This window comes from Stenella coeruleoalba (genome assembly GCF_951394435.1).
Source record: "Stenella coeruleoalba genome assembly, chromosome: 4".
Lineage (NCBI taxonomy): Eukaryota > Metazoa > Chordata > Mammalia > Artiodactyla > Delphinidae > Stenella > Stenella coeruleoalba.
The window spans coordinates 60,438,307-60,463,793 of NC_137149.1; the positions used below are offsets into that span (position 1 = coordinate 60,438,307).

Below are 25,487 nucleotides of genomic sequence, written 5' to 3' on the forward strand. Positions count from 1 at the left end.
CTGAACACACACTCAGCACTGTGCTAAGTGTAACGGGGTTTGCAAAGGAGTGAAAATGGGATTTTCAGGGAGTCTGCATCGTGGGGTAAAAATGCTACAAAGTGAAAATATGGTAAACAATATAAACAGTACAAATGCTAAATTTTGCCATTTGGGAGAACTATAGGCATGCTCAGTTATAACACTCATGAAAAGCTTCAGAAGAAAAACACTGACTTTATCTCATTATGCACAATTATAGCATGATGATTTCCTTGCTCTTGTCTTTCCTTGCCCCTTCCACCTCTTCTTCTTATTTTGCATTGTCTGCATAACTTTTAGCAAAGTGATAGACATGTAGAAGATCCTCAATTAATGATTATGGCATGGATATTGAAATATGAGCATCAATTGTATGGGTCTGTTAGAGGGTTAGAAATTTCCTTACCAGCAAAATGACTGCACATTTCCCCATCTCTCCAGTAGTCAATGAAATGGAGTGGTGGCTATGACATTCTTCTCATTCTGTACTCTGACAACGTTTGTGAAATATTCCACCAATCTTCCTCCAATCTCAAATCCAACTTCGATAATAAACTTCATAAGCACCAATAATTAATTAGGAAGCTGGAAGAAACATTACATATTTAGAAAAAATTCAGTTTAACTTCAGTTAGAAATTCTATCTTAATAATACTACCTTTCTTCAGGGAAATATTCCTCTACTTGGAAGATTCTGGTCATCATTAAAATGTGGACACTGTGCCACTTTGGCAGAATGAAAATAGGACAAAGATATTTTCTTCAGCAGAAAAAAATGATATGCATGCTTTCCTTGCTTCTACTGTGATGGAAATGTGTCTGGAATCCTTCTTTTTGTACTTATTTTAACATACTTCAATGTTATCCAGAATCGCATGATCCATCAGCACTGTGATAAGCCCTTCCCGTTTGCCATATGAGCAATGTTTTAAAAAATGACTAATATAGGGGCTCCCGGGAAGATGGCGGAAGAATAAGATGCGGAGATCACCTTCCTCCCCACAGATACACCAGAAATACATCTACACGTGAAACAACTCCTACAGAACACCTACTGAACGCTGGCAGAAGACCTCAGACCTCCCAAAAGGCAAGAAACTCCCCACGTACCTGGGTAGGGCAAAAGAGAAAAGAATAAACAGAGACAAAACGATAGGGACGGGACCTGCACCAGTGGGAGGGAGCTGTGAAGAAGGAAAGGTCTCCACACACTAGGAAGCCCCTTCCCGGGTGGAGACTGCGGGTGGCGAAGGGGGAAAGCTTCGGAGCCGCGGGGGAGAGCATAGCAACAGGGGTGCGGAGGGCAAAGCGAAGAGATTCCCGCACAGAGGATCAGGGCCAACCGGCACTCACCAGCCCGACAGGCTTGTCTGCTCACCCGCCGGGGCGGGCGGGGCTGGGAGTTGAGACTCGGGCTTCTCTCGGAGCGCCGGGAGAGGACTGGGGTTGGGGGCGTGAACACAGCCTGCAGGGGGTTAGTGCACCACAGCTACCCGGGAGGGAGTCCGGGGAAAAGTCTGGACCTGCCGAAGAGGCAAGAGAAGTTTTCTTCCCTCTTTGTTTCCTGGTGCGCGAAGAGAGGGGATTAAGAGCGCTGCTTAAAGGAGCTCCAGAGCCGGGCGCGAGCCACGGCTAAAAGCGCGGACCCCAGAGACGGGCCTGAGACGCTAAGGCTGCTGCTGCCGCCACCAAGAAGCCTGTGTGCGAGCACAGGTCACTATCCACACCCACCTTCCGGGGAGCCTGTGCAGCCCGCCTCTGCCAAGGTCCCAGAATCCAGGGACAACTTCCTCAGGAGAACGCACAGCACGCCTCAGGCTGGTGCAACGTCATGGCGGCCTCTGCCGCCGCAGGCCCGCCCCCGCACTACGTGCCCCTCCCTCCCCCTGGCCGGAGTAAGCCAGAGCCCCGGAATCAGCGGCTCCTTTAACCCCGCCCTGTCAAAGCGAAGAACAGACGCCCTCCGGCAACCTACACGCAGAGGCGGGGCCAAATCCAAAACTGAGCCCCAGGGAGCTGTGAGAACAAAGAAGAGAAAGAGAAATCTCTCCCAGCAGCCTCAGAAGCAGCAGATTAAAGCTCCACAATCAACTTGATGTCTGTGGAATACATGAATAGAAAACGAATCATCCCAAATTGAGGAGGTGGACTTTGAGAGCAAGATTTATGCTGTATAGCTTTGCTTCCACCATTTGTCCTAGGGTTCTATCCGTCCGGTTTTGTCTGTTTTTTCTTTTTTTATTTAATAATTATTATTTTACTTTAATAACCTTATATTTTACCTTGCTTTATTTTATTTTACTTTATCTTCTTTCTCTCTTTTTTCCTTCCTTCCCTCCTTCCTTCCTTCCTCCCTCCCTCCCTCCCTCTCTACTTTCTTTCTTTCTTTCTTTCTACTTCTACTAATTCTTTCTTTCTACTTTTTCTCCCTTTTATTCTGAGCCCTGTGGATGAAAGGCTCTTAGTGCTGCACCCAGAGGTCAGTGCTGTGCCTGTGGGGTGGGAGAGCCAACTTCAGGACACTGGTCCACAAGAGACCTCCCAGCTCCACGTAATATCAAATGGCGAAAATCTCCCAGAGATCTCCAACTCAACACCAGCATCCAGCTTCACTCAATGACCAGCAAGCTACAGTGCTGTACATCCAATGCCAAACAATTAGCAAGACAGGAACACAACCCTACCCATTAGCAGAGAGGCTGCCTAAAATCATAATAAGTCCACAGACACCCCAAAACACACCACCAGACGTGGACCTGCCCACCAGAAAGACAAGATCCAGCCTCAACCACCAGAACACAGGCACTAGTCCCCTCCACCAGGGAGCCTACACAACCCACTGAACCAACCTTAGCCACTGGGCACAGACACCAAAAACAACGGGAACTACGAGCCTGCAGCCTGCAAAAAGGAGACCCCAAACGCAGTAAGATAAGCAAAATGAGAAGACAGAAAAACACACAGCAGATGAAGGAGCAAGATAAAAACCCATCAGACCTAACAAATGAAGAGGAAATAGGCAGTCTACCTGAAAAAGAATTCAGAATAATGATAGTAAAGATGATCCAAAATCTTGGAAACAGAATGGACAAAATGCAAGAAACATTTAACAAGGACCTAGAAGAACTAAAGATGAAACAAACAATGATGAACAACACAATAAATGAAATGAAAAATACTCTAGATGGGATCAATAGCAGAATAACTGAGGCAGAAGAACAGATAACTGACCTGGAAGATGAAATAGTGGAAATAACTACTGCAGAGCAGAATAAAGAAAAAGGAATGAAAAGAACTGAGGACAGTCTCAGAGACCTCTGAGCCAACATTAAAGGCACCAACATTCGAATTACAGGGGTCCCAGAAGAAGAAGACAAAAAAGAAAGGTACTGAGAAAATATTTGAAGAGATTATAGTTGAAAACTTCCCTAATGTGGCATAGGAAATAGTTAATCAAGTCCAGGAAGCACAGAGAGTCCCATACAGGATAAATCCAAGGAGAAATATACCAAGACACATATTAATCAAACTGTCAAAAATTAAATACAAAGAAAACATATTAAAAGCAGCAAGGGCAAAACAACAAATAACATAAAAGGGAATCCCCATAAGGTTAACAGCTGATCTTTCAGCAGAAACTCTGCAAGCCAGAAGGGACTGGCAGGACATATTTAAAGTGATGAAGGAGAAAAACCTGCAACCAAGATTACTCTACCCAGCAAGGATCTCATTCAGATTTGATGGAGAAATTAAAAGTTTTACAGATAAGCAAAAGCTAAGAGAATTCAGTAGCACCAAACCAGCTTTACAACAACTGCTAAAGGAACTTCTCTGGGCAAGAAGCATAAGAGAAGGAAAAGACCTACAATAACGAACCCAAAACAACTAAGAAAATGGGAATAGGAGCATACATATCGATAATTACCTTAAATGTAAATGGACAAAATGCTCCCACCAAAAGACACAGATTGGCTGAATGGATACAAAAACAAGACCCATATATTTGCTGCCTACAATAGACCAACTTCAGACTGAGACACATACAGACTGAAAGTAAGGGGATGGAAAAAGATATTTCATGCAAATGGAAACCAAAACAGAGCTGGAGTAGCAATTCTCATATCAGACAAAATAGACTTTAAAATAAAGACTATTAGAAGAGACAAAGAAGGACACTACATAATGATCAATGGATCGATACAAGAAGATATAACAATGGTAAATATTTATGCACCCAACATAGGAGCACCTCAATACATAAGGCAAATTCTAACAGCCATAAAAGGGGAAATCGACAGTAACACATTCATAGTAGGGGATGTTAACACCCCACTTTCACCCATGGACAGATCATCCAAAATGAAAATAAGGAAACACACGCTTTAAATGATACATTAAACAAGAAGGACTTAATTGATATTTATAGGACATTCCATCCAAAAACAACAGAATACACATTTTTCTCAAGTGTTCATGGAACATTCTCCAGGATAGATCATATCTTGGGTCACAAATCAAGCCTTGGTAAATTTAAAAAAACTGAAATTGTATCAAGTATCTTTTCCACCAACAACGCTATGAGACTAGATATGAATTACAGGAAAAGATCTGTAAAAAATACAAACACATGGAGGCTAAACAATACACTACTTAATAATGAAGTGATCACTGAAGAAATCAAAGAGGAAATAAAAAAATACCTAGAAACAATGACAATGGAGACACAATGCCCCAAAATCTATGGGATGCAGCAAAAGCAGTTCTAAGATGGAAGTTTATAGCAATACAATCCTATCTTAAGAAACAGGAAACTTCTCGAATAAACAACCTAAAGTTGCACCTAAAGCAATTAGAGAAAGAACAAAAGAACCCCAAAGTTAGCAGCCGGAAAGAAATCATAAATATCAGATCAGAAATAAATGAAAAAGATTGAAGGAAACAACAGCAAAGATCAATAAAACTAAAAGCTCGTTCTTTGAGAAGATAAACAAAATAGATAAACCATTAGCCAGACTCATGAAGAAAAAAAGGGAGAAGACTCAAATCAATAGAATTAGAAATGAAAAAGGAGAAGTAACAACTGACACTGCAGAAATACAAAAGATCATGAGAGATTACTACAAGCAACTCTATGCCAATAAAATGGACAATCTGGAAGAAATGGACAAATTCTTAGAAATGCACAACCTGCCAAGACTGAATCAGGAAGAAAGAGAAAGTATGAACAGGCCAATCACAAGCACTGAAATTGAAACTGTGATTAAAAATCTTCCAACAAAGAAAAGCCCAGGACCAGATGGCTTCACAGGCGAATTCTATCAAACATTTAGAGAAGAGCTAACACCTATCCTTCAAAAACTCTTCCAAAATATAGCAGAGGGAAGAACACTCCCAAACTCATTCTACGAGGCCACCATCACCTTGATACCAAAACCAAACAAGGATGTCAAAAAGAAAGAAAACTACAGGCCAATATCACTGATGAACATAGATGCAAGAATCCTCAACAAAATACTAGCAAACAGAATCCAGCAGCACATTAAAAGGATCATACACCATGATCAAGTGGGGTTTATTCCAGGAATGCAAGAATTCTTCAATATATGCAAAACAATCAATGTGATAAACCATATTAAGACACTGAAGGAGAAAAACAATATGATCCTCTCAATAGATGCAGAGAAACCTCTCAACAAAATTCAACACCTATTTATAATAAAAACCCTGCAAAAAGTAGGCAGAGAGGGAAATTTCATCAACATAATAAAGGCCATATATGACAAACCCACAGCCAACATCATCCTCAATGGTGAAAAACTGAAAGCATTTCCACTAAGATCAGGAACAAGACAAGGTTGCCCACTCTCACCACTCTTATTCAACAAAGTTTTGGAAGTTTGAGCCACAGAAATCAGAGAAGAAAAGGAATCCGAAGAAGTAAAGCTGTCACTGTTTGCAGATGACATGATACTATACATAGAGGATCCTAAAGATGCTACCAGAAAACTACTAGAGCTAATCAATGAATTTGGTAAAGTAGCAGGATACTAAATTAATGCACAGAAATCTCTGGCATTCCTATACACTAATGGTGAAAAATCTGGAAGTGAAATCAAGAAAACACTCCCATTTACCATTGCAACAAAAAGAATAAAATATCTAGGGATAAACCTGCCTAAGGAGACAAAAGACCTGTATGCAGAAAATTATAAGACACTGATGAAAGAAATTAAAGATGACACAAATAGATGGAGAGATATACCATGTTCTTGGATTGGAAGAATCAACATTGTGAAAATGACTCTACTACCCAAAGCTATCTACAGATTCAGTGCAATCCCTATCAAACTACCTCTGGCATTTTTCACAGAACTAGAACAAAAAATTTCACAATTTGTATGGAAACACAAAAGACCCTGAATAGCCAAAGCAATCTTGAGAACAAAAAACGGAGCTGGAGGAATCAGGCTCCCTGACTTCAGACTATACTAAAAAGCTACAGTAATCAAGACAGTATGATACTGGCACCAAAACAGAAAGATAGATCAGTGGAACAGGATAGAAAGCCCAGAGATAAACCCACGCACATATGGTCACCTTATCTTTGATAAAGGAGGCAGGAATGTACAGTGGAGAAATGACAGCCTCTTCAATAAGTGGTGCCGGGAAAACTGGACAGGTACATGTAAATGTATGAGATTAGACCACTCCCTAAAACCACACACAAAAATAAGCTCATAATGGATTAAAGACCTAAATGTAAGGCCAGAAACTATCAAACTCTTAGAGGAAAACATAGGCAGAACGCTCTATTGCATAAATCACAGCAAGATCCTTTTTGACCCACCTCCTAGAGAAATGGAAATAAAAACAAAAATAAACAAATGGACCTAGTGAAACTTCAAAGCTTTTGCACAGCAAAGGAAACCATAAACAAGACCAAAAACAACCCTCAGAATGGGAGAAAATATTTGCAAGTGAAGCAACTGACAAAGGATTAATCTCCAAAATTTACAAGCAGCTCATGCAGCTCAATAACAAAAAAACAAGCAACCCAATCCAAAAATGGGCAGAAGACCTCAAGAGACATTTCTCCAAAGAAGATATACAGACTGCCAATAAACACATGAAAGAATGCTCAACTTCATTAATCATTAGAGAAATTCAAATCAAAACTACAATGAGATATTATCTCACACCAGTCAGAATGGCCATCATCAAAAAATCTAGAAACAATAAATGCTGGAGAGGGTGTGGAGAAAAGGGAACCCTCTTGCACTGTTCGTGGGAATGTAAGTTGATAGAGCCACTGCGGAGAACAGTATGGAGCCTCCTTAAAAATCTACAAATAGAACTACCATATGACCCAGCAATCCTACTACTGGGCATATACCCTGAGAAAACCATAATTCAAAAAGAGTCATGTACCAAAATGTTCATTGCAGCTCTATTTACAATAGCCCGGAGATGGAAATAACCTAAGTGTCCATCATCGTATGAATGGATAAAGAAGATGTGGCACATATATACAATGAAATATTACTCAGCCATAAAAAGAAATGAAATTGAGCTATTTGTAATGAGGTGGATAAGACCTAGAGTCTGTCATACAGAGTGAAGTAAGTCAGAAAGAGAAAGACAAATACCGTATGCTAACACATATATATGGAATTTAAAAAAAAAAATGTCATGAAGAACCTAGGGGTAAGACAGGAATAAAGACACAGACCTACTGGAGAACGGACTTGAGGATATGGGGAAGGGGAAGGGTACGCTGTGACAAAGCGAGAGAGAGGCATGTACATATATACACTACCAAACGTAAGGTAGATAGCTAGTGGGAAGCAGCTGCATAGCACAGGGAGTTCAGCTCGGTGCTTTGTGACCGCCTGGAGGGGTGGGATAGGGAGGGTGGGAGGGAGGGAGACACAAGAAGGAAGAGATATGGGAACATATGTATATGTATAACTGGTTCACTTTGTTATAAAGCAGAAACTAACACACCATTGTAAAGCAATTATCCTCAAATAAAGATGTTAAAAATAAAAAAACGTTGGGAGACAAGGGCCTACTGTATAGCACAGGCAACTATAGTCAATATCTTGTAATAACCTACCATGGTAAAAAATCTGAAAAAGAATGTATATATATTCTTTATGTATATATAACTGAATCACTTTGCTGTACACCTGAAACTAACACAATATTGTAAATCAACTATACTTCAATAAAAATTTTTTTTAAGTTAGGGGGGAAAATGACTAATATAAATCAATGGAGAATGAATTAGTTAATAACACAACAGGTAAACTAGTCATTTAAATCCCTTAAAATAGTTCTCAGTGAATTATTCATCATTCACTACTCTTTGCAGTTTAAGTGAATAATTACAGTAAGTATCTTCTTTCTAAAGGAAATCAATTTTCCTTTACTAATATGTTTTATTAGAAAAGAGCAATAGTTCATGATGTGTTAATTAAAGAAAATCTGCTCTCATCTCCACTCTGACTTCTTTCTTCTACGTGTGAAAATAGCTTGCATGAAAATAAGAGGAGACTAAAGTTATCGTGCATCATAATTTTGTAAGAGCACTATTTGGTTCTTAGATTTAGATTTAACGACCATAAGCAGAAAGACACACGTAATTTTCTACACCTCTTTAGCAGAGCTATAGTGTTCTTGAACTTGATTGCTCATATTATCAGGATTTCAAATTTTTGTTTAGTTGTTTAATTCATGCTTCGAAATCTCCATTTACAAAATGTGCATAATAGACAGAATATGGCTTTCGATTCATCCTTCTAAACCCAGTTTTCAAAATTGCACATATATCAAAATTATTCAGTTTGAGGAGATATCTGATCAGAGGCTCTACTCTCATTTTGTTCTTACAACACCTTTTCTGATAGATCTAAGTACTGGGTTACATTGCGTGACATTAGTACTAAACAAAACTGACTATAAAAATCAGAAACGAGATTCTCGAGTACAGCTTGTACTGTACCCTTCCATACAGTTAGACTTGGTTCCTTTGGTTATTTGTGAAGTTTTTCCTGCATATAATCTTCAGAGCTCCAACAAGTGAACTTTAAGATCTGCTGATATTTTAGAAGAAGCTTTGTGTGGGGCTTTTTCCTTTATACTAGATGACCAAGGAATTTATTTTCTTTATAGTATTAAAAGAAATTCTTTACAAATTTGGCAAATTTGGACAAAAGTTAGTCATCAGTGACCAAGTTTCTTATAGTTTTTGATTCTATTATATCTATCTTTCACCAGAAAGTCATTTTATAAGTTTTCACACCAGCTATTAAAATAGAAATCTAGAAATTTCCTAGGACAAACAGCAATAATAACTAAAATCCATATAAATACATGCAATGTACAAGTATTTGATATTCCATATTTTGTATGGAAACGCAATTAACACCAGTATTTCAGTGCTATATATGTTATTACTATTCCCATTTTAGGTACAAGAAAGGTAAAACTCAGAACAAAACCAGGCAAGTCCACCAAACCACTAAATTGGAAAGCTGGGAAACAGTCCAAAGTTTTTTGATCCCAAGTTTTTAACTCTTTTCAATCCAACAATAAACCTTTATAGAACTCAATTTACCTATGCAAAACGCCTTTCTTACAACATATTAAATCCCTATTTCTGGTTCATTATTTAAACACTGTTAGTGTCTATGAATATGTGCTAGATTTATATCCACAATCTATAAAATGTACAGAGAATAGTCAGTTAATGAAGGAAACTTCTAAATCCAATCATAAGTACAACTGTAAGAACACAAGAGTGGGAGTCTTGGTTACAGACCATGAGGGTCCTCATTCATGAAGATATTGAATATTGTTCTATCTAATATTTTCATATAAAAACATTCTTGGAGATTATCATACTAAGTGAAGTAAGTCAGACAGAGAAAGGCAAATATCATATGATATCACTTGTATGTGGAATCTAAAACAATGATACAAATGAACTTATTTACAAAACAGAAATAGACTCACAGATAGAAAACAAACTTATGGTTACCAAAGGGGAAGGGGGAAACGGATAAATTAGGACTATGATTAACAGATACACACTACCATATATAAAATAGATAAACAACAAGGATTTACTGTATAGCACAGGGAAATATATTCAATATCTTGTAATAACCTATAATGGAAAATAATCTGAAAAAAGAATACATATATATATGTATGTATATATAGGAGAATCACTTTGCTGTACACCTGAAACATTATAAATCAACTATACTTCAATAAAAAATAAATCCTTGGCCATAACCCAATAAAAATCAGGAAGGCTTTCACTGAGTTATTCAGTCTCTACTGATATTTTTCTGCTCTGAATTAGAGGTTAAGTCCTAATTTAACTGCCAATTAGATGTGGTCTGATTTCTCACTTGTAATTCATGAGCACCTCATCTCTCTAAGTAGATTTTAGGTATCTTTGGAGAAGACATCTCCACAAACTCTTCCTTTGAATTCTGGAGATATTTAGCATAGGTCCCTGTACATATTAGGGGCTGCGTAAATATTTATACTTTATCAGATTACAATAGAAAAAGTTTCTTTAACGATTTTTTTGTAAATTATCATAAACAGATGATAAAGTACGAGCTGTTAAGGTCAGACTCCTTGATTTCTAATTTTCTGTCATTCAATTCATAGCTGACTATATTCTGCAAACGTACATGGTCCATCCTACGATAAAATATTATATAAAGTCCTATTAACGCAGAATTATAACTTGATATAAATTTGTTTTCTCTCTTGCATGAGAAATCAGTCTCATAATGAAAATGCATATCTGGTACACTTGTAGAGAAAATTCTGCAACAAATCTGTTGTGGAACACATAGGGATTTTAATTTCATATGGAAGTTTGAAAGTGGCTGTGTTCAAAAAGAATGACGCCAGGGAAAATGAGTCTGCTTTTTTTACTTCATTGCTGATTGCTAAACTGAATCAATTGGGATGCTTGTTGCAAGTTATAGAACACACAACTCAAACCGCTATAAGAAACACATAAGTTTTTCTATATTGCTGAAAAATCCAGAAGCAGAGTTAGTTCCAAGTATGGTTTGTTTCAGTCTCTTGCTCCTTTTCCCTGTAATTCTCTTTTCTCTGCCCTATTCTAAATGCAGGATTCATTCTCCAGCGACTTCTGTCATTACACCAAAATTATTGTGTATTTTCAGGCATGATATATGTACCACCACAGTGCTCTCCTCATCAAATCTAATGAAGTTAAACTGATTATATTATCCTTTAACTGACACCTGTGCATGAGGGTACACCATAGGAGTGCTTCATTGGGAATGGAATTCTTGACAGTTAATCTGTACAAATTAAAAACCAACCCTAAACTGGGGCTTAGTTCACTCATAAGAACAAATGTTGGGGAGAAAATCACAATGACCTCTACAAAAACCCAAAACTCTGATCATTTCCTTACATAGATCCAACATTTAGTTTCATATAAGTTATTATTAACCTCAACCCATAATGATATTTTAAATAGTAAAAACTACCTCAGAGGCATGACTAAACTGGACTTCAGGCTTCAGGATTTGAAAGTATTATTTTACAATAATGATGACAATGATAATGTAGGAGATAGTCTCTCCCATAACTGTGATCACATCACTAATAAAGACACTTTTAAAATTCAACTTCATATAAATATACCTGGCAAAATATCATTAACTGAATATTTATTTTTGAATTAATTAATAAATTTTCACATTAATGTAGTGAATCAAAAAATGTCACGCCCATCTACACTTGAATAAACTGTGGTTTAGTGTGACTAAGTGACTTGCCAAAGTTCACACAACTAAAAGTGGGAGCAGAAGAGCACAAATACAGGTATTATAAATCTAGGTCTCTTTCTAATCTATTATATTGGATACAAGAGCATGCATAAAAAAGCAGGATCTAAAATATACACTCTAAAATATTTACGGTTAGGAAGCTAGAGCAAGAACATAAAAATAATAAATGAAGAATGAATCACTTTTATATCACTGTTCTTAGATTATATATTAAACTTCATTATGTAGAGTTTTCCTCTTAGGAGCAAGGAGATGTAGACAGATACATATCAACCCCTCGATTGAATAAAAGACTGAGCAGTAAAGAAGGAAAAAAGGCAAAGAAGCTACCAATCCCCATTTCTAATCAGGATTTTTTTATGATGGGAATCTCACCAGCTGCTTTCTCTGGCTACAGGTATGGTATATGTACTAGAAAAAAAAATGTGTTTAAATCAAAGCAAGAAATGTATCCTTTTGACAAACTTCTCTCATGTTTAGGAAACAGAAATATCTCAGTTCCTAGGAGATGGTGCAGGTTCTCTATCCATCCTAGAGCAGAGATTCCTACTTCCACAGCCTCCATACTACCTGACTCTTTATCACTGTCTCTCAATTTCTCCCTCTCCAGTGACTCACTCCCAGAAGCAAAAATGCTTTTCTTTAAAAAAAAAAAAATGCTTTCCTTCGTTCCCTCTTAAAAAAACATATAATCTTCACTCATAATCCCCACCTCCAGCTACTGACTCCTTTTGCACTCCTTCTGATGCTTGTCATTAGTCAGTGTTTTTAATTTTTCTATACCCATTTTGTCTTGAACCCTAGAGTATAAAACCATTGTCCCCAATATGCCACTGAAACTACAAAAACCAAGGTCAACAATGGCTCTATGTTGCTAATTCCAACGGTCAATTTTTAGTTATCCTACTTGACCTATCAGTAGAATTTTACTGTGAAAATTAATAAAGGGTGACCTCATTTCAAATGGAGTCGGGAAGCCCTGAACAGGGAGCTCTCACACACTATCACTCATTGCTTTCTGAAAACCCCAAGCAGGAAGAGATGTACCTTGCATCACCAGCAGGAAGAAGGTCACTACCTTAATACTCCAGTGGGAAGAAGGAGGATTTTCTCCTTGCCCAGCAACAGCCTCAGCCAATGAGAAACTACCACCACTCAGACAATGAGAAACCATCACCACTGTGATCCCTCACTTTACTCCAGTGGACTTTCCTTCGAAGTAGCCCCTCCCAACTTTCTTCTTTTTTCTATGTAGTGTTCCTCTCCTTTGTTCGCCAGACTTGCATTTGGTTTACCGTAGCTTGCATGTCCCAAATTGCAATTCCTTTGCTATTCCTGAATAAACCCATTTTGCTGGTAAAGTAACTGGCTGTTTTATTTTAAAGGTCAACATGACAAAGTTCGTTATTTATCCTTGAGATACATTCTTGGCTTCTTGGACATCATTCTCTTTTTTTTTTCTTCCTCTTTGTCATGCTCTTCCCTTCTCAGTCTCCTCTGTTGGTGTTTCCCAATTGTCTCAACAACTAAATGCTGACTTGAGCTTGGGCCCACTCAGCAAACACGTTTATTCCTTTTCTACACTTACTCTCTAGGTAATCTCATCTAGCCCCTTGACTTTAGATATCATCTATGTGCTAATGACTTCAACATTTATATCTAGAGCCAGAACATTATCCCTGAACTTCAAGCACATAAATCCACTGCCAACATCAATCCTTAGATGTTCAAATTCCTGATTTCCTGACCTACCCCCAACCTTGCTCTTCCCACAGTCTATCCCAAAGTCAATAAATGGGAATTTCATTCTTTGATAATCCCATCTCTTAGCAAACCATGTTAGTTCTATATTCTAAATATAGCTACTAACTCTGTTTTGAATGTTCATCCAGATACATTCATGGTTTGGCCCGTTATCTTCACAAAGTCTGTGCTTAAATGTCATGTTTAACTGAAACTCTCCCTGACACATACAATTATTATGTCTGAAAAAATTAAAATTTTACTTGTTTATTTGTTTGTTATTGACCTCTCCCAACTAGAATGTAAGCTCCACGAGGGGAAAAAAAATTCCTGTTTTTCTCCTTCTCTATCCTAGTGCCAGAATAACATCTGGCATATGGTAGCTTGTCAATAAATATTTTGTGAATAAATATATAATTATTTCCCTCTAATACCATTTGGTACTAAGTCAGATACTGCCTTAGAAGCTTTTTTATGTTTTTATTTTTAGAGATTTGTTGTGGGATGTTTCTTGTAGATTGCTGATTATGTAGCTCTATAGCTCAGAGTGCAGGCAATGAAGAAAACAGATGATAGATTCATATCTGGAGAATGTAAAAGAAAAATGAAATTGAGGAGGAAAGGAAGGATAGGAAGAAATTATTCTGAATTAGAAAACATGCCACTGCTTGTTGCTGCTGCAGTATTAGAGTTATTTTTTTGCCACAGAGTAACCTAGTTAATCCTGACTGATACATCACTTTAAAGTTTTCCTAGCCTTTTTACATAAATGGTCAATGTGATCATGATTAGTACCCTACAGGTAGTGTGACTATACTATTTAACCAAGACACTTTTGAGTTCTAAAACAGAGTGCTGAAATAATTAAAATTACATACTTTTTGAAATATTTATTTTTTGACTGAAAACATGTTGCATTATATTGGTAAACTTACATATACTCCTGTTAAAAATTGTTTTTAAAAATCTAGTTATTTCCAAACATATATATAACAACTGTATATTTATATCTTATTATACATTAAAATAAAACAGAACAGACAATTATTCTTGGTAGATAATTACACACTTTAATAAGCTTCTTAGCTTTATTTTTCTAACACTGTGTTTTTCAGAAGAATGTATTTTTAAATATGGTCTTAATATCCTTTTTGGTTTTCACAAAATTGCCCAGAACCTACTTCACAGTTGAAACTTAAGACTAAAAATTTTGAAATTGCTCTCATTTTAAATTGAATTTTGTGTCAGTTCAGTCCTCCTGAAGTAAGATGCCAGGATGAATTCACATGTGCAAGAGATTCATGGAGGTTCACATGTGCAAGAGATTGATGGAGGATAAAGAAGAAGAAGGCCAGGAGTAGGCAGGGAGAGTCTCTAGACCATGATGCAGGTCTAATACCTGTGAAAGGAGAGATCAAAGGAAGAAAAATAGTGTAGAAAGAGCACAGCTCTGAAAGTCTAGGCCAGGCTTCTGAGGAGTCTCCAACAAAGACTGCATTGCATGGAAAGGACCAAGCTTTAGTACCCCACCCCCAGGCTCAGTTATTGGTTGGTGTCTTAGTCTGCTTCCACTGTTATAATACTACAAACTGGGTGGCTTAAACAATGAACATTTGTTTCTCACAGTTCTGGAAGTTGGGAAGTCCAAGATCAATGTGCCAGCCAATTTGATTTCTACTGAGAATCCTTCCTGTCTTGCAGACAGCTGCATCTTTCTGTTTCCCCACATGACAAAGGAAGAGAAAAACCAAACTCTCTGGTATGTCTTCTTATAAGTACCCTAATCCTATGGGACCAGGGCCCCATTCTCATGACCTCATTTAACCTTAATACCTCCTTATAGTCCCTATCTCAAAATGCAGTCACATTTGGGTAGGGGGTGAGGCGTTAGGGCTTCAAAATAGGAATTTAAGGAACATAATTCAATATATCGCATATGGATTGATCTCAGAGAAAATATGCCTCAGCATGAATGCCACACCAGATCCCTAGGTGTGGCAGCTGGAGGCTGTGAGACAGCCATACTCCTTGCAGCAATTTCTCTTAAAGGAAGATATAAGCAGCCATGACTCTTCCTGCTGAAGCACCTGTCCATAGAGAGCCAATATGTTCAATGGAAAAGATTCTAAAAATAACTTTTATATTAAAATGTGTAAACATTTTACCCCGAAAATACTCACAGTTGATTTTATTTGCCTCCATTAAGAATTCCTTTCTATGACAAATATATTTTATAAGACAAACTTATCAAATAAATTATGTTTTATCAAACTTGGATGCACAAAATTATAGGCTTTTTCAGTTTTATTCCATAATGGCAAGAATATGACCTGAGATGCAGGAATGGACTTTGGACTGACTTTGGACTGCTAAGAGACACTTTAAGGAAATTAAATTTCACTTCACTTAATCTTGTAAGGAAAGTGAAGGGTTTTTTGCAACAGTTTTTTTTCCCCTGAAGAGTGAGCACATATGAGCCCATTGTCATGGAATAGTCAGGAGTTGGAGAAATGTCAGGAAGATTTAAAAGAAAAGAAAAGAAAAAAAAACAACACTGAAAGAATGAAGGTCTAAAGGGACTTTCCACATTCTCTCCTCTGAATAAGAGGGATTATCCACAACTGCTCTGGGAAGTTGATCCTTTCTGAGAGTGTTCTGTGTTACCACCTACATTACTAACCATATACATAAATTTCTGTAACCTTCTGTAAAAATCTTTCTCACTATGTCTGCATGACTCCATAATGCCATTACCATCCCACTGTAACAATAGCAAATAAGAAAAAGAAACTGATTTTTCTTCCTTCCATCTTCCAAAACATATTTAATTTTCTCCTTAGCAAATAAATACAATAAAACATAATAAAGTTAAAATTAAAATGTTAAAATAAGGAAAGTTTAAAAAGACTTTAATATTCAAAACAAAATATTATAAATATATAATTAAGAAACAGTACACAACATACAGTATTCTTAGAAGCAGCTATCAAATTTGCCTGAGTTATTAAGAGTAGTTCAAAACTGTATCAAGGAAAAAGTTACACTGGACAAAGTTAAACAAGCACGGAAGACTTTATTCAAGTTATTGCAGTAGGAGAGAGAGACTGGACTCAGCTCTGCTGAAACAAAAGGTGGAAGAATTTTTAAGGGCTAGATCTAATAGAAAGAACTGGAGAACATTAGGGGACAAGTTGATCAATGGGATGTGTGGAGCATATTGAATTATTCCTAAGTTTGCAAATGTTTTTCTCTGTGAGTAGGACATCTGTGTTTGCTAATTGGCATAGAAATTAGGCTCCAACCTCCTACAGAGACCAGAAGATAGAGATGTTATCTCCTTATATGTTTGCATTTTAAACAGATGATTCCCAGGTCCTTAAAAAAAGATATTTCCTGTGCTGTAAAACTGGCAGGAAGCGAGGGAAAGAGTTACACACATTTCAAAGGAGCAGAGAAAGAATTTACAATTGCAAGTTTTCTAAAGTAAATGCTCCAAGAAAAGGGAGGACAGGGCCCTAGAGTCAGGAAGAAGTCTGTCTGAAGTTTTGACAGGCTGAGAGGAACCTTCAGACCCTCTTAGGGTGTCTTAGGGTAGGATGTTTCATTATGTTGTTCACTATGAGTTTAGTACTTATTGGAAAAAAACCCGTGTATAAATGGACCTGCACATACTGTTAAAACACAGGATTACCCCCCACAGAAGAACATGTATTTCTAGAAATGATTAACATAATTAGGGATAAATTCCTGCAATGGTTTTTTATACATTAAAAAATGGTATGGAAATAGAGTATTCTTCACAACATATTTATAGTAGTGATGCATATGCAACCGTAGTTGTATAGGTATTTTTCTTCAGGGTAGGTGGAAGAAATAAGGCCAAAATACAAGTTATTAGTTAAACTTGACAAGGAGCAGGCATAGATAACAATACAGGGTTTAGATTTTTAGATGCTCTGCTCTAATCAGAAGACAGATTTAAAAAAAGAATAGATGGCATGTCACAGAGGCAACTTCTATGTTTCCTAAGGAATTTAGAAGCAGCCATGTTTGTAGTTGTGTTTAATGACTCCCTATTAATGACTCTCTGTTAATGACTCCTTAGTTCCCTGCTAAGGTCTGAGGAGGGAGAAGCAAGACTAACACTTCCTTATGATACTGAGAAGCACCAAAATACACGAGTCCACAAAGAAATCTGTCTCATCACTGCATAGAGGTTGCATGTATATGTAATATCTGCTCTGCACCAAAGGTATCATACAAGCATTGTATCATGTATTTCTCATAAAAACCATTCTGAAATGTATTTAATTTCTATAAATATTTTAAATACATTTCAATTTCTTTAGAAGTATAAAAATACTTTTAGTATTTTCTTTTAGACACCTCAAAGGCCTGGCAAGGTTAAGTCACTTGACTTAATTTGTATATGGTTAACCCTTGAACAATACAGGGGTTATTAGCGCCAACTCTCATTCTACCCAGTACAGGCACATACTCTATATTCGTGGCTCTGCATCTGCAGATTCAACCAACTGTGGATGGTGTAATACATTAATATGTACTTATTGGAAAAAAAATCCATGTATAATGGACCTGCACAGTTCAAACTCCTGTTGCTCAAGGGTTGACTGTACTATTATGCCATCAGTGAGTGGCAAACTTGGATTTGAACCCAGATCTGTCAGAATCTAAATCTGCTTGATTCTTTTCACTGTACTGGGTCAACTATCCAATGATTGATATAGGAGTCCTAAAATCATATAATTTTAGAGAAAGGCATATAATACAGCTGCCTTCTGTATCTGCAGATGCAAAACCTGTGGATTCAGAGGGCTGACTACACATTTTATATAAGGGACATAAGCATCCATGAATTTTGGTATCTGTAGGGTTCCTGGAACCAATCCACCATGGATTTCAACAGATGACTATATAAATGTGCAATGTTGGCCTTGTATAAGATAGAGGCAGGTACTAAAAATATTTAACTTTTCTTCTCATTCAACAATAAGAAAAACAATAGCACAAGTGCTCTGCTACATAGAAATTGACATTGGGCCTCAGTGTTAGGATGCAATACGGAATGGTGGGGACTGTGGTGAACTAGAGGGAAGGTGACCTCAACACAGCCAATAATCACAATGTTTGAAAAAAGATCCACTGGTATGAAATTTTCTGGTATTTTTTCAAGGGAAGTCAATTATTCACAAATGAAGTGAAATCTCCCAGTTCTAACTGAGAATAAAATACAAATACTGTGTAAACCAACACTGTATGAGTCAAACGAAATGCATCTGTGAACCATCTGGGGTCCTCCAGCTGCCATTTTACAACCTCTGATTGTATTGCACTCAGATTTGTTAAGGGCAAACAGTACAGGAAGCTGAGAGAGTCAGGAATGGGATAAATCAGAAAAATGTTTCAAAATGAGTGTATTCCTCTTCTTCCTCTTCCAGTTATTCGACAGACAGGATGCAAAACATGAAGGTTCATATCTTTAAAAGGAGAATATAAACCTTGTTCAATAGACTATTTAATAAATCAGGAATATTTATGTCCCACTTAGATAAATTTTTTAAATGTGTACTCCATTCTAGGAAGTAAAGCTAAATAAAGAAATTATGTTGTAGTAGGATTACTCTATGTTATTAAACATTTTAGAAGTTTTATTTAAAATATAGCAAAATTGTAAAATGTTCTATATAACTTGATAATTCCAAGTGAACTTTAAAAGACATGGGTATCTTTCTCAGGCTGATTGTACTAGATAGATTTATATATATAGAAGCAAAGTAACTAAATATGAACACCCTCACACACTGTAAAGTCTTCTTCCAATGAATTCTAAGCATTTATTTGCTATCATATTCATATGGTACTAAAAATGTGCTACTTTTGACATTATATTACATTTCATTGTGGGCATGACTTAATGCCACTACCAGCTTGAGTCTCCATGACAGTAATGAGAATTCAATCCAAATCTGCCTGATTTCAATACTTATTCAACTATATCATGTTGCCTCATTCTTTTGCATCTCTTATAAATCCATGTCTAGCATAGTAGAAAATAAGTATCAAATGACTAAATAAATGCATACGTACATAAGAAAATAAAAGTTTGTCTCAGCATGGAGCAAATGGGAGGTTTGTATCAATAGGAGAGGAATCACAGTAGACTGGAATGCATATAGACTTGTAGCCAGATTTCTAAAGTTTTAAGGTTATGAATACCAGTCCGGTTATCTATGAGCTAAATAAACACAGAAAATTTACTTATCAGGAATAACCTCTTAAGATTTTGGTAAGAACTATGGAAAATGTCATGTTTTAGGATGCTATTTTTCTTTGCCCCTTCTTCTGTGTTGGTCATTTTTATTCCTGATAACATTATTTATTATTAATCAACACCTGTAGTATTATTTATGAGCTCACAGCATGAATTACTGCTGAGCCTAGTAAAGTGCTCATCTCTGTTGGATGTTAACTAGAAACATGTGGCATCACCAGGGTTAAAATGGAATATGCAAAATTTAAGCACCAAACCCCTCCAGGCCCACAATCTCATCCCTTATAATGTTCTTCCTTTGATCAAATTTCTAATGTAAGCATGAAGGCATCAGATTCAGAATTCCATGTAGCACCTATAGAATTCATATCTATACATGATTACTAAGTCCAGAGGATCGAACAGACTAAGAGACATTTATTTCTCTATAAGGAAATCCATTATAGAAAAGAGTAGAGAATAAAAATGAGATTTCTAAACCTTTAAAAGTTTATATAGTACCACGTCTCTGATCTCTGAAGCCCTGGGACCCCTGGGATGAGTCAACAATCATCCTGCAAGCATTACGATTACAGATCAATGGACCCATTTTCCGTGGAACTGAAACATAACCTGTTCATTGTAGTGCACAATACATGTGTTGGATGGAAAAAAAGAAGGAAGGGAGGAGGGAGTCAGGGAAGGGGAAAGGGAGTAATTGAAGGAGGGAGGAGGATGAAAATGGGAAAAAGAAGTAAGGAAGGAAATGTACATATATGAATTGGTTGGATCAATCAGCATATTTATAAAACATGATTTTTATAAATAGTAATTTGTACATGTAAATTTGTAAATAAAGAAACTTTGATTAATATACAAGGTACATGCTGTCTTATAAACAGTTTAGGAATAAGATACAAGTGTAGGTAAGATCATGACATAACAAAAAGAAAATCATGAAAGAATTATCACCCTCACACCATGGTCTACACTCTGTCTTTTAAGCACAAACAAACTCTGTAGTAGGCTCTGTGTTGTTACCAGTCTTTGAGTTTATAGGTTACCAATAATATTCACTGGAATTCTGGGCTACAAAGAATAGGTAAAATGTGTGTCCCAGAGTTTCAATTCTTTGAGAAAACATTTACTTTATGATTGAAAAAGCTCTTAGGTTTAGGGAGAAATGAAGCAACCCCATATCTTGGCTCTGAATTATTTGAAAAAAAAGAATTGTGCTTACCGTCTCAAAATGGCAGAGCTCTGCTACAGAGTGAAAATAAGGCAAGGAGTGCATTTCTTTTTCCTGTGAAGACAGCAAACATGTAAGCTTCACTGGTTTCTAGTTTTCCTTTTATGAAAATAATCGTTCAATGCTGCTTCAAGTTTATATTATTTAAAAGGTACACTGTATGTGCAAACAGAGAGTCTGTGAGGCTTTTCAAAACATGTATGTAAAGCAGAGCTGTTCAGTTTGACAGAGCTTCAGATGCTGAGAGATTGTGTTGAATGCAAAATCAAGTTATCAAAGTGAAAAGCTGAAAGGTAGTTGGCTGGGCTTGAATCTTGACAAGGTTCAGCACTGCTTTGTCTCAAGATGGCAATCAACTCATCTCAGATTCCTCTCAAGGTGTTTTAAGCAATGTCTTGGGACTTTCCCATAAAAAGTTTTTTGGTCCAATACTTAAATCTGAATGGTAGACTGTTGCGTATTTTTAAATCACAAGTACTATGTTATCATGTAATGTATTACATCGATGAAACAATTCAATATTCAAATTCTAGGAGATGATAAACATGTTAAAATGTTGACTTCTATTTAATACACTGATACTTGTATTCTGATAATACCCATCGGTATGTTTGTTGGTGAAAGCCTAATAGAGAATGTAAAAATACAGCAAACATATACCAGCCATAATTTGAATGGAGTTCAGAGAACAGAGATCTTTATTTTTCTTTCCTCTAACTGCAGAGCCTACCACTGGGCTAGGAAAAAATATTAAACCTTAATTTATATTTGATTTATAGAGAAAGAAATGAACAAAAGTAAAGAACGATAATTAATTAAAAGTATATCATGAACATATGAAAAGTCCGGGGAAACTGATTTCTAATTAACATTCAAAGGTAGGTAGTATTCAAAACTGTGTTAAATCTGACTCCAGAGACGTGCAGCAGAGGACTGCCCAGCGGCCACATCCCCAAATTCAACCTCTGTCATTCCCAGCCTGATTTCTAAAGACAGAACTACTTCACCAAGGAGCGTAGATTAAATGGTCAATATTACTTTATATATAAGACTTAAGGTCTTCCCTGGTGGCGCAGTGGTTGAGAGTCCGCCTGCCGATGCAGGGGACACGGGTTCGTGCCCCGGTCTGGGAAGATCCCACATGCCGCCGAGCGGCTGTGCCCGTGAATCATGGCCGCTGAGCCTACGCGTCCGGAGCCTGTGCTCTGCAATGGGAGAGGCCACAATGGTGAGAGGCCCACATACCGCAAAAAAAAAAAAAAAAAAAAAAAAAAAAAACTTAAGTTTGCTGTTACTAAAATTAGGGTAATAAAGTTCTCACATGAAAAGTAGGACTGGCCTTGTTGCTCTGTTTAGAGGTGGCTACACTGTGCGCCATACTCTGAACTTTCCTTTTCTCCCACCAGATTTATACCATCTTGCCAGGCTCATGAGGACGTGATTTCCTAGCTCACCCAGTATAGGCCCAGGTCTCTCATCTCTGATGCCTGGGACTCCTTGAGACAACTGTCATTACCTGAGAATTACAGCTCAGTGAATCCATGTCCCCTTTAAAATGAAACATGATCTGGTTCATTGTGGTGCCTGATAAAAAATGTTGGAAGGAAAGAGAGAAGGAAGGGAAGGAAGGAGAGATGGAAGGAAAGAAGTAAGAAGGGAGAGAAGGATGGGAATGTACTTAATGAATTGGCAGAGTCAATTATTACAAAACAGACTTTTTGTAACTATTGTGTTATAACATGTCTGGTAAGGAATTTAATTTGCTAGGTAAGGGAGTGTGCTATCCTATAAAGAGTTTAAGATTAAAATGATGATATCTATATTCCCAGGTCTTCTGTTCCTACCTATGAGACCTTGGACAATTTAATGTCTCCAAACGCCGGTATTCTCATAAATTTGATAAATGTAAGCATATCCACTTCAAACACTGCTGAAGGAATCAAGGGAACTCATCTATGTGAGATCAGCTGGCATATCATGGACACTCATCTCCCCACTTCTCCATAATACTGAGCATCCAAAACATCTTGCTTTATTTGACATCCATAAATTTTGCATTTATAACTTTATACATAAGCCAATTTGAATCTCAAGTCTCTGAAGCCCAATTATAGAGGGATGAGAGAAGAGTATATTGGCTTGAAATGTAATCAAAGCTTTTAAACTACATTATAAATGGTAAAAAAGCAGCAAAAATACACCCACTCTGACCACAGGCATCCAATTGTCCTTAAAGATAACAAGATTGATCTGGGAAGTTTACCTGGTCCAATAAGGCAATTTTTGTCTGACTAAATGTAAGGAATTACATCTCACTGTGTCAAATCTTAGATTTTAATTCCAGCTTCACCATTCTGGCTTGTTCAAGCTGGGAGACCTCAGTCAAGTGACTTCAAGTTTATCTGAAAAATGATGAGGCTAGTATTAACTTATAAGACTGTAAAGATTAAATTAAATAAAACATGTAAAGTATTTAAATAAATGTTTAAATCTTAAAATGGATGGGCAAATTACAGTCAAAATGTTTCTTGGTAAATATGGTTAAAGTTATGTGAGATAACCATTTCCAAGATGACAGTGTATCTACTATTCAGACTAGAGAGTTTATGCGGAGAGTTGATATTCCTGGTCCAGGGTACCATCAACCATAACTAGTGTTTGACAGGCTTTTCTAAGTCCTTTTTCTGTTCCAAGGCAGAACAACTAACCCATACTTGTTTCTTCAGACAGGGTGTTATGGATCAAATTGTGTCTTCCCAAAGTTTATATGTTGAAGTCTTAACCCTCAGCACCTCAGAATGTAACCTTATTTAGAAATAAGGTCATTGCAGATATAATTAGTAAAGTTGAGGTAATACTGGGGTAGAGTGGAACCCCAATTCAATATGACTGATTTCTTATAAAAGGGGGAAATGGACACAGACAAGCAGACAGGGAGAACACCGTGTGAAGATGAAGGCCGAGATTGTGGTGATGCTTCAGAAGCCAAGGAACACCAAAGACTGCCAGCAAATCACCAGAAACTAGGAGAGAGGAATGGAAAAGATTCTTTTTCGCAGCCTTCAGAAGAAACAAACGCTGCCAACACCTTGATCTTGGACTTTAGCTTCCAGAACTGTGAGACAACAAATTTATGTTGTTTAACCAACTCTTTTGTGTTATTTTGTTATGGCAGTCCTATCAAACTAATACACACGGTAAGACTTCCACCTTAATTATTCAATACAAACAACGTGTGTTGGCCTAGAATTATTCTACTCTTTAAATAAATGACATATCTCTGCTTTGATTCTTTTCTTTTTTTTTTTTGCGGTACGCAGGCCTCTCACTGTTGTGGCCTCTCCCGTTGTGGAGCACAGGCTCCAGACGCGCAGGCTCAGTGGCCATGGCTCACAGGCCCAGCCGCTCCATGGCATGTGGGATCTTCCCAGACCGGGGCACGAACCTGTGTCCCCTGCATCGGCAGGTGGACTCTCCACCACTGCACCACCAGGGAAGCACCTCTGATTCATTTTTAAAAGCCTTTAGACAGTGTATTGTATCCATCATATTTTCAGTAGAAAACAGTCAACAGCCTCAGCTGAGAATTTTTAATGAAGGATCTATAGAGGTATAGGTAAGGCTAAAGGAATCCACAAAATGTTGAGACACTGGGGAGGAATCAACAGCAAGAATCTAATATTGTCCCCCTTGACCTGAAGGAAAAAGGGGAAAAAATGTAAGTCATTAAGCCTCGTTGAGAGCTGCAGCCATGAAATAAAGGCTACCAGAGAGAAGCCACCCCCTTAGGGTCACAGCACAGTCAGAACCACATTGAAACAGAGACACAGTTGTAGGAAAAAAATACTCTGATCTATAGGAGCCTCTCATTAGGTAATGCCAACCAGAAACCAGAAGGCAAAGAGGTCTAGGTGATACAGTCCCTATAGGGTTCAGTCTTCCAGGCACAAAGCAAGACAGAGAAGGGCAGAGAATGGACCTGCAGGCAAAGGAAGACTAATGGGAACCAGAGTCCGTTATGATGCTGTTGGCTATGAGGAACAAATTTCCTGACTAAAAGTGGCTTAAGCAAAATGTAATTATTTGTTTCATTGAAAAAAAAATATCTGATGCTATAAATTTTAGAGTTGGTTCACCAGTTCAATGATGTCAGGACACTAAACTTCTTCAAGAATCTCCTAATTTTCTTGCATGGTGAAAAAAAGATTTCTGCATTTCCAAACATCACATAATTACACAAGTAAGCTCAAAGCCAAGAGAGCTTTCTCTTTTTGTTCTATTTTGCTAATATGGTCATTTTTCCTGGAAGACTTCCCCTTATATATTATTGGCTAGATCTAGGTCACAT

The 25,487-nt window shown here is 37.3% G+C and overlaps 1 long non-coding RNA gene across 1 annotated transcript in view; it reads right to left on the bottom strand.

Moving 5' to 3' along the window:
- LOC307185964 overlaps positions 1-1,892 on the bottom strand; it is a 112,705-nt gene extending 110,813 nt beyond the window's left edge. The window contains exons 1-2 of the long non-coding RNA XR_013828219.1: positions 1,753-1,892; positions 428-606 (exon numbers count right to left, since the gene is read on the bottom strand). This is a non-coding gene — a long non-coding RNA (uncharacterized lncRNA). The remainder of the gene's footprint in view (positions 1-427; positions 607-1,752) is intronic.
- Between the last annotated feature and the right edge of the window lie 23,595 nt (positions 1,893-25,487).